The 9,966-nt window shown below is 40.5% G+C and overlaps 1 pseudogene across 1 annotated transcript; it reads left to right on the top strand.

The window, feature by feature from the left end:
- LOC308241153 (protein SDA1 homolog) lies at positions 1 to 9,315 on the top strand (annotated as a pseudogene). Its single transcript has 3 exons — positions 1 to 309; positions 653 to 1,521; positions 8,594 to 9,315. The product of its transcript is annotated as a protein SDA1 homolog (transcript).
- The last annotated feature ends 651 nt before the right edge of the window (positions 9,316 to 9,966 follow it).

Raw genomic sequence — 9,966 nt, 5'->3', positions numbered from 1 at the left:
ATGTCCAACAGAAACAACAAGCTGCCCAGCAACCTGAGCAGTTACAGAATCTGATCAAGTGGGACCAGCCTACGTGGAGGACTTTCTACAGCAGTATAATAACTACAAATTCAATGTGGAGAATTTCAGATTACAACCAAATAAACCCAGCAAAGAATTGGCATAGCTGGTGATCTTTATGGAATAGATTGATCACTGCTACCCAGAACATTTAAATAACTTTCTTCAAGAGTTGAAAGATCTTCTCTCCTACAATCACACTGTCTTGCATCCAGATCTTCTAATGACATTTTGCAAAGCTTTGATCTTGTTGAGAAATAAGAATTTCATCAATCCATCAAATTGCTAGAACTCTTCTTCGAACTTCTGTGTTGCCATGCTTCTGTGAAAGACTTTATACATGGACTGATATCAAGAATATAAATGCAGCCCTAGCCAGTTTGGCTAAGTGGATAGAGTGTCGGTCTGTGGACTGAAGGTTCCCAGGTTTGATTCTTGTCAAGGGCACATGCCTGGGTTGTGGGCTCAATCCCGAGTAGGGGCATGCAGGAGACAGCTGTTCAATTATTCTCTTTCATCTTTGATGTTTCTCTCCTTCTCTCTCTCTCCCCCCCGCTTTCTTCCTCTCTAAAATCAATAAAAATATATTTTAAAAAAAGAATATAAATGCAAAGCACAAGAAGAATAAAGTGAAAGTAGTGTTGCAAAATTTCATATGCACCATGTTAAAAGACAGCAATGCAACTAAAACCAAAGTATCTTTGGATATGATAATTGGACTCTACAGAAGAAACATCTGGAATGATGTCAGGAATTTCTATGTGATCACAACGGCATGTTTGTCTAAGATCACCATGATACATGTTGCTGTTTTGACATTCTTCCTTGGGAAAGATAAAGAGGAGAAACAAGACAGAGACTCAGCATCTGAAGATGAAGGACCAATAGCAAGAGACCTGCTAGTGCAGTTTGCCACAGGGAAGAAAAGCTTTAAACATAAGGAAACGTTGGAAAAAGCCATGGAAGTGTGCAAGAAACAAAAGGAGAAGAAAAAAAGAGGTGTTTAACTTTTTAGCTATTCACTTGATTCATGACCCCCAAGATTTTGCAGAAAAACTACTAAAGCAGCTAGAGAGCTCTAAGGAGAGATTTAAAGTGAAGATGATGCTCTTGGACCTCATTTACAGATTGGTGGGAATTCACAAGCTTTTTCTCTTCAACTTCTATCTCTTTGTGCAAAGTTTTCTGCAACCCACCAAAGAGAAGTAAGAAAGATCCATCTGTTTGCTGCACAAGCATCGCGTCACTTAGTATTCAATCATTGCCTTTGGCTGTGGCCAACAATTTTGTTACCCACAAGAACTCTGGGGAAACCATGACAGTGGGACTCAATGCTATGAAGGAGATAATAGCTTTATGTCCTCTAGCCAAGACTAAAGAACTTCTCCAAGACCTGACTCGGTATAAATCACACAAAGATAAGAATGTTATGATGAGAGAAAGATGGCGACTGGCAAGAAGGTAGGGAGGGAGAGTGTGTGAGAGAGTGAGGGAGCGATAGAGGGGTGTGTGGATGTGTGTGAGTGTGTTTGTGAGTGAAATAGGGATAGTTAGATCCTGCAGGTCTTCCAAGGGGCTACCAACCTGGGCAGTCTTAGATGGTGAAACCCCGCTGCCACTGCAAACACTCTGGGGAGGACACCACCGGCACAGAGACTGCGCCATCTTGAAGAATAGAACTGCTTGAGACTAGGATCCTAGCCTCACCACTACCCAATCTGGTCTCAGTCACAAAACGGGACCCCACAGCCACTAGGATAAAAGACCTGAGACCACAGCTGCAGACCCAGGGACACCAAGACTCCAGGCACCCTGGCCGCAGATTTCTGTGAGTCACAGAACCAAGCCCCACCTCCCTGCCAGCCCTGGGACAGTGGCATAGGAACTGCCAGACCCTCTCTGCACACACAGGCTTTCTGCCCACACACAGCAGTGGCAGCTCTATCTGAATTTGAGCCTGGGTGTGCGGACACAGGAAGTTTGTTTCCCACGACCAGACTCCGCGCCCAGGCAGGGAGGCTGTGCTGAATTTGAGCCTAGGTGCGCAACCTTGGGCAGATTGTTTTCTGCGACCAAATCCTGCACCCACACAGGGAGACAGCACTGAATTTGAGCCTGGGGGCGCGAACCTGGGGAGTTTGTTTCCAGTGACCAGACCCCGCACCCAAGCAGGGAGGCTATGCTAAATATGAGTCTGGGTGCACAGACACGGGAAGTTTGTTTCCCACAATGCACACCCGTGTGACCTGACTTCACACCCACACTGGGCGGCAGTGCCACCTGATTTTGATTCAGGGCAAGTGCACATGGAAGGCTGTTTACCACAGGGCAGGGGTGGACCTCTGCCAACACAGTGCTACTGTGCAACCCAGTCCATGGACCCTGATTCTCCACGCAAGAGGCAGCACTGAGCACCAGTGACTTGACTCTGTTTCTCATCGCATGCGCCTTGGATCCCTGAGTCTCAGTGCACTCACACTAAAATCCAGTGACTCCAATTCTTGGTGCATGCACACACAGGGATCCTGATTCTCAGTGGGTAACTGCACCAAGCAACAGAGACTCTAATACTCAATTCTTGGCGCAAACACAGGGGGTCTCTGACTCCTGACACACACTAGGGGACTCTGATTTTTGGCACATGCCAGCGTGGCCTCTGTTTCTGCGTGGTGCAAGCATGGTCCCTAATTCTAGGTGTGCACATGAGGCCACACTAAGTGCAGGTGACTCTGATCCTGAGCAAGCCTGGCTCCCACCAACCCACAGTAGCCACACGTCTTGGTGTCAGAGCTCTTCAGTGACACTCGGGGGGTGCAAAGCTCCCACTGCACACGGCCCAGGCCCCTGCAACTCGACATTTGAACCTTCTGGTGATAATCAGAATGAGGAGAGAACAAAACAACCCCCAGAGGAAAGAAAAGGAGGAATTGCCAAGAAAGGAAATAAGTGAAACAGAAGCATGCAATATGACAGAAAAAGAATTCAGAGTAATGGTCGTACAGTTCATACACCGGAAGGACGAGAAAATCAACAACCTATGCAAAAATCAGGAAGAAATCAAAATTGATATAGCTATAATAAAAAACACCATGGAAGGTTTCAACAGTAGACTAGAAGAAGCAGAGGACTGAATTAGTGAGTTAGAAGATAAAGTACAGAAAAAGCCCAATCTGAACAGCAACTGGAGAAAAAAATTAAAAAGCAGGAGGAGAGCCTAAGGGAGTTTTGGGACAATGTAAAATGAAGTAACATATGTATAATAGGACTGCCAGAAGGACAAGAAGAGCAGCAAGGATTAGAAAATCTATTTGAAGAAACAATGACAGAAAACTTCCCTGATATGTGCAAGAAAAAAGTTACACAGGTACAGAGAGCCCCAAACAAGGTGAATCCCAAAAGACCCACACCAAGACACATCATAATTACAATGGCAAATGTTAATGACAAAGAGAGAATCTCAAAGGCTACAAAAGAGAGACAGAGAGTTACCTACAAAGGATCCTCCATCAGATTATCAAATGATTTCTCAACAGAAACACATCAAGATAGAAGGGAATGGAAGGAGATATACAAAGTGATGCAAAAGAAAAGGACTGAATCCAAGAATACTCTATCCAGCAAGACTATCAATCAAAATTGAAGGGGAAATCAGGAGCTTCACAAACAAAAAAAGGCTAAGGGAATTTATCCTACCAAGACAGCAATGCAAGAAATGCTAAAGGGAATGCTGTAAAAAGAAGAAATAAAAAGGTAAGAAGGAACACAGGCACAAAAAATAGAAATGGCTACAAACAAGTACCTTTCAATAATAACTTTAAATGTTAACAGACTAAATGCTCCAATCAAAAGACATCGAGTGGCTGAATGGAGAAAAAAACATGACCCATATATATACTCTCTACAAGAGACCCACTTCTGAACAAGGGACTCACACAGGCTGAAAGTGAAGGGGTGGAAAAATATCTTTCAGACAAATGGAAATGAAAAAAAAGCAGGGGTAGCAATACTTATATCTGACAAAATAGACCTCAAAGTGAAGGCCATAACAAGAGATAAGGAAGGCCACTTCATAATACTAAAGGTATTGATACAACAAGAGGATATAACCCTGATAAACATATATGCACCCAATGCAGGAGCACCCAAATGCATATAAAAACTCCTGGAAGATATCAAGGGAGAGACCGACAACAATACAATCATAGTAGGGGACTTTAATACACCACTGACATCACTGAATAAATCCTCTAGACAAAAAATGAGCAAAGAAACATCAATCCTAAATGACTCACTAGATCAGATGGACTTAATTGACATCTTCAGAACATTTCTCCCCAAAGTCGCGGAATATACGTTCTTCTCAAGTGCACATGGGACATTTTCAAAAATAGACCACATATTGTGTCACAAGCAAAGTCTCCCCAAATTCAAGAAGACTGAAATCATAACAAGCATCTTCTCAGAACACAATGGCATAATATTAGAAATAAACTACAATAAAAACAATCCAAAAAACTCAAACACTTGTAAGCTGAATAGCACGCTATTAAATAATGATTGGGTTACCAATGAGATCAAAGAAGAAATTAAAAACATCCTGGAAACTAATGACAATAAAAAAACAACAATCCAAAATCTATGGGACACAATGAAAGCAATTCTGAGAGGGAAGTTTATAGCTCTATAGGCCTACTTCAAAAAACAAGAAAAAATGGTAGTAAACCATCTAACTCTACAACTCAAAGAATTAGAAAGAGAGCAACAAGAAAAGCCCAGAGTGAGCAGAAGGAAGGAGATAATAAAGATCAGAGCAGAAATAAATGACATAGAGACCAAAAAAACAATACAAAAGAGCAATAAAACCAAGAGCTGGTTCTTTGAAAGGATAAACAAGATTGATGAACCTCTAGCCAGGCTCACTGAGAAGCAAAGAGAGACAACTCAAATAAACAAAATCAGAAATGATAGAGACAAAATAACAACAGACCCCACAGAAATACAAAAGATTGTTAAAAAATACTTGAACAACTCTATTCCAACAAACTAGACAACCTGGAGGAAATGACATATTCCTAGAAAAATAAAACCTTCCAAACTCAATCAGAAAGATTCTAAAAATCTCAATAGGCCGATAACTATGGAAGAAATTGAAGCAGTCATCAAAAAGCTTCCACCAAACAAAAGCCTGGGGCCAGATGGCTTCACAAGGGAGTTATACCAAAAATTAAAGGAAGAACTAAAACCTATCCTCCTCAGACTATTCAAAAAATTCAAGAGGAAGGAACACTTCCAAGCTTATTCTATGAAGCCAGCATCACCCTAATACAAAAACCAGATAAAGACAACACAATGAAAGAGAATTATAGGCCAATATTCCTCATGAATGTAGATGCCAAAATCCTCAACAAAAATTCTAACAAATTGGATCCAACAGTGCATCAGAAGGATCATACACCATGACCAAGTAGGATTTATCGCAGGGATGCAAGGATGGTACAATATCCACAAATCAATAAACGTGATACATCATATAAACAAATTGAGGGCTAAAAACCACATAGTCATATCAATTGATGCAGAAAAAGCATTTGACAAAATCCAACACCCTTTCTTGATAAAAACTCTCAGCAATGTGGGAATAGAAGGATCATATCTCATCATAATAAAAGCCATATATGACAAACCCACAGCCAACATCATACTCAATGGACAAGAACTTAAACCATTTCCCCTAAGAACAGGAACAAGACAGGGATGCCCACTCTTTTCACTCCTGTTCAACATAGTACTGGAAGTACTAGCCATTGCTATCAGACAAGAAGAAGAAATAAAAAACATCCAAATTGGAAAAGAAGAAGTAAAACTGTCCTTATTCACAGATGACATGATACTGTACATAGAAAATCGTAAAGACTCCATCAAAAAATTATTAGACTTAAAAAGAATTCCGCAATGTAGCAGGATACAAAATTAATGCCAAGAAATCTATAGCATTTCTATACACCAATAATGAACTTACAGAAAGAGAGACTAAAAAAGCAATCCCATCTACCATCACTCCAAAAAAAATTAAGACACCTAGGAATAAACTTAACTAAAGAGGTAAAGGACCTATAAGCAGACTACAGGACACTGAAAAAAGAAATAGAGGAAGACATAAACAGATGAAAGGACATACCATGTTCATGGATTGGTAGAATCAACATCATTAAAATGTCCGTACTACCCAAAGCAATCTATAGATTCAATGCACTCCCCATTAAAATACCAATGACATATTTCACAGACCTAGAAAGAACTCTCCAAAAATTTATCTGGAATAAAAAAAGACCCCGAATAGCCACAGCAATCCTGAGAAAGAAGAACAAAGTAGGTGGGATCTCAATACCAGATTTCAAGCTGTATTACAAAACCACTGTTCTCAAAACAGCCTGATACTGGCACAAGAACAGATATATAGATCAGTGGAATAGAATAGAGAACCCAGAAATTGACCCAAACCACTGTGCCAAATTAATATTTGACAAAGGAGGCATGAACATACAATGGAGTCAAGACAGGCTCTTCAATAAATGGTGTTGGGAAAATTGGACAGATACATAAAAAAAAATGAAACTAGACCACCAACTTACACCATACACAAAAATAAACTCAAAAAAGATAAAGGACTTAAACATAAGACAGGAAACCATAAAAATACTAGAGGAGTCCACAGGCAGCAAAATCTCAGACATATGCCGAAGGAATTTCTTCACTGATACTGCTCCTAGGGCAATGGAAACTAAAGAGAAAATAAACAAATGGGACTACATGAAAATAAAAAGCTTTTGCACAGCAAAGGAAACCATCAACAAAACAACGTGAAAGCCCACTGCATGGGAGAACATATTTGCCAATGTTATCACCGATAAGGGTTTAACCTCCAACATTTACAGGGAACTCACACAACTTAACAAAAGGAAGATAAACAATCCAATCAAAAAATGGGCAAGGGACCTAAATAGATACTTTTCGAAAGAAGACAGAAGGAAGGCCAAGAGACATATGAAAACATGCTCAAAGTCACTAATTATCCAAGAGAGGCAAATTAAAATGACAATGCGGTATCATCTCACACCTGTCAGAATGGCTATCATCAACAAATCAACAAACAACAAGTGTTGGTGAGGATTCGGAGAAAAAGGAACCTTTTTGAATTTGGGGAAACTAGCAAGTGCAACTACAACCGCAACTGCAACTGCTGGTGGGAATGCAGACTGGTGCAGCCACTGTGGAGAACAGTATGGAGTTTCCTCAAAAAACTAGAAATGGAACTCCCATTTGACTCAGTAATCACACTTCTAGGAATATATCCCAAGAAACTAGAAACACCAATCAGAAAGGATATATGCATCCCTATGTTCATAGCAGCACAATTTACAATAGCTAAGATTTGGAAACAGCCTAAGTGCCCATCAGCAGATGAGTGGATTAAAATACTGTGGTACATCTACACAATGGAATACTACGCTATGGTAAAAAAGAAGGAATTCTTACCATTTGCAACAGTATGGATGGAACTGGAGAGCATTATGCTAAGTGAAATAAGCTAGTCAGAGAAAGATAAATATCACGTGATCTCACTCATTTATGGAATATAATGAACAATATAGACTGATGAACAAAAACAGATCCAGAGACAGAGAAGCATCTTTCAGATTGTCAAACCTCTGAGGGAAGGTAGGGGAGGGTGGGGGGAGGGGGAGAGATCAACCAAATAATAATATTAAAGAGAATTCTCAGTAGCATTTATAAAAATATATAAATGCTTTTATTGATTTCAGAGATGAAGGGAGAGGGAGAGAGAGAAACATCAATGATGAGAGAATCATTGATCGGCTGCCTCCTGTACGCCCCCTATTGGGGGTCAAGCCCACAACCCAGGCATGTGCCCTGACTGGGAATCGAACCATGACCTCCTGGTTCATAAGTAGATAATCAACCACTGAGCACACCAGCTAGGCTCCAGTAAGATTCTTAATTTAGGATATAATAAAACAGTAGCAGCCCTAGCAGTTTTGGCTCCATGGTTGGAGCGTTGGCCCAAGGACTGAAGGAATCCAGGTTTGATTCCAGTCAAAGGTACATACCTCAGTGACAGGCTCAATCCCCACTCACTGGTCCAGGCACATGCAGGAGGCAACCAATCTAAGTGTTTCACATCAATGTTTCTCTTTCTCTGTCTCTCACCCTTCCTTCCACTCTGTCTAAAAATCAATGGAAAAAATATCCTTGGGTAAGGATTAACGAAAAACCAAACAAACAGAACAAAAAGCAATAGTAATGTTTGGTTCAATTTAAGTCTTGGTTGATTTATTTATGCATGCATATAAGCCTAACCAATTGACACAGACAACAGGGGGGTGAGGGCATGTGGGGGGACGTTTGGGAGAGAAATGGGGGGATAAGGACACATATACAATACCTTAATCAATAAAGAAATTTAAAAAATAAAAGAACAAGAAAAAAAAATGAATGTTATGATGTTTGATAGAACTTTGATTCAGCTCTTCCAAACACCAAATCCTCAGGTGTTACAGAAGAAATTCTGGGGTAAGCCTACAGAGTCCTCTGAAGAGGCAATAGTATAAAAATATGGAGAATAAGATGCTAAAAATTACATTCCGGGAACAGAAATTCTGGAAGCTGAAAAAGAAGAACAGAATGCTGAAAACGATGAACATGGGTGGGATAGTGCCAGTCTTAGTGAAGTGGCTGATGAGGATGGTGAGTGAGTTGACATGCACCACTCTTGCGATGAAGAACAGGAGGAAATCTCCAAGAATCTGAACAGCATGCCCTCGGAGAAGTGGAAACCAGAGCTGCAGCCCTCAGCACCAGCCAAGTTTTAACTCAGGAAGATATCCAGAAAATCTGGCCCAAATGAGGAAAGAACTCAACTCTGCCCCAGGGCAAGCCCTAAAGAGGAAATACATTGAAATAGACAGGGATGAAGATTGCAGGAGTGAATTACCCTATTAGGGACATTGAACGCCTCGCCTTCATAAAAAGCAAGTTTGACAAGGAGATAGACTAGCAACTGCAATGGTTGGAAAAAGACTGAAAAGAATTTGTGAGGAAGAAAACGAAAATGAATCAATTTTTTAGTTCCACAAATAAAGAGAAGAAAAAAAAAATAACTTTATGATGATGTGCTATAATCATAATGTCCACTCAAAAAATAAGCAGCCGGAACCGGTTTGGCTCAGTGGATAGAGCGTCGGCCTGCGGACTGAAGGGTCCCGGGTTCGATTCCGGTCAAGGGCATGTACCTTGGTTGCGGGCACATCCCCAGTGGGGGGTGTGCAGGAGGCAGCTGATCGATGTATCTCTCTCATCGATGTTTCTAGCTATCTATCCTCTCCCTTTCCTCTCTGTAAAAAATCAATAAAATATATTAAAAAAAATAAATAAATAAGCATTCCTTCCAAGAAAAGCAGTTACCACTATGAGATGCACTTTTGAAAAAGAGAAAAAAGAATGAATAACCCAGACAAGCAAGTTTTCCATTCCAAGGAGAATTTGTGTCATTACTCTGAAAATTAATAAATCAAGAATGTTTACATTAAAAAAATAAATAAATCAACCAAGACATAAATTGAACCAAACATTACTATTGCTTTTTGTTCTGTTTGTTTGGTTTTTCGTTAATCCTTACCCAAGGATATTTTTTCCATTGATTTTTAGACAGAGTGGAAGGAAGGGTGAGAGACAGAGAAAGAGAAACATTGATGTGAAACACATAGATTGGTTGCCTCCTGCATGTGCCTGGACCAGTGAGTGGGGATTGAGCCTGTCACTGAGGTATGTACCTTTGACTGGAATCAAACCTGGATTCCTTCAGTCCTTGGGCCAACGCTCCAACCA

Source organism: Plecotus auritus, assembly GCF_963455305.1.
Source record: "Plecotus auritus genome assembly, chromosome: 2".
Taxonomy (NCBI): domain Eukaryota; kingdom Metazoa; phylum Chordata; class Mammalia; order Chiroptera; family Vespertilionidae; genus Plecotus; species Plecotus auritus.
Note: the sequence above shows the minus strand (reverse complement) of the source record. Positions and strands in the feature narration are given on the sequence as shown.